Source organism: Aquarana catesbeiana, linkage group LG06, assembly GCF_042186555.1.
Source record: "Aquarana catesbeiana isolate 2022-GZ linkage group LG06, ASM4218655v1, whole genome shotgun sequence".
Lineage (NCBI taxonomy): Eukaryota > Metazoa > Chordata > Amphibia > Anura > Ranidae > Aquarana > Aquarana catesbeiana.
The window spans coordinates 178,949,564-178,950,510 of NC_133329.1; the positions used below are offsets into that span (position 1 = coordinate 178,949,564).

The following is a 947-nucleotide window of genomic DNA, read 5'->3' on the forward strand; positions in this document are numbered from 1 at the left end:
TGGACAACAGATCCAGATCTTTCAGGATTTGTCCAGCATCACCTTTCAGCACTGCAGAGATCTCAAACCCCTTCTTGAGGTACTACGAGCTAATGGAATAAGATATAGATGGAAATTCCCATTTTGTTTGTCCGCTACACATCTGGGCCGGATGGCCATGCTGAGGGTGCCTGAAGATATGCCACAATTCTGTCATAGCCTGGACATCCCTTTAGTGGATGTCCCTAACTGGTATGCTGAATTCCAACATGCTGCTGTCAGAAGATGCAAACCTTCAGAAGAACCGATGGAAGCGCAGGCTGTACGCTACAGCAGGAGAAGATCGCCATCAGGCTCCAGATCACATGCTGCACGCCGCGACTCACAGTCCGGACACAGCCCATCAGGCTCCCCGCGCTCTCAAAGAGCCAGAAGGGATCTCTAACACTACCTTTTTTTTTTTTTTTTTGGTGCACCGGTCCTGGAGGTACTGCAATACCAGGTCGATGCATGGAGTGGACAGAGCAAGCTCTTCTTCCATCTCCCTGTTCTAAAAATCCATTTAATATATGGTCCCCAGATAGGGGACGTATCAGATATTAAACTGATAAGAACAGATACTACACTTGATCTTAGCCAAAAGGCAGAGAAGCGATAACACTACCCTTTTAACAGAGTACCACACAGATGGTTTCTCCTCTGGCTCAGGCTAAGATTCCGGTTTTTGAAAGTCTGCAAAGGCTATATTTGTTAACTCACGTTTGTTGGTTTTCAGACTATGTCTTTACATTCTCTGTACTAGAATGTTACCTCGATATTTTGAAACATGTTAAGTTCCCTACTGATGTGCATATCCAGCCTTATTTGCAGCCGATAAGAATATTCCAGGATGCAGCTATCTTAAATCACTTACAATGCACAGCGCACTAAGGGAACACAAATCTCTTAACTGCTATCCACAGACTCCC

The 947-nt window shown here is 45.2% G+C and overlaps 1 non-coding gene across 1 annotated transcript; it reads right to left on the bottom strand.

Moving 5' to 3' along the window:
• Positions 1-444: 444 nt before the first annotated feature.
• Positions 445-635, bottom strand: LOC141101841 (U2 spliceosomal RNA). The gene has a single exon (XR_012235035.1). It is a non-coding gene; the product is annotated as a U2 spliceosomal RNA (small nuclear RNA).
• Between the last annotated feature and the right edge of the window lie 312 nt (positions 636-947).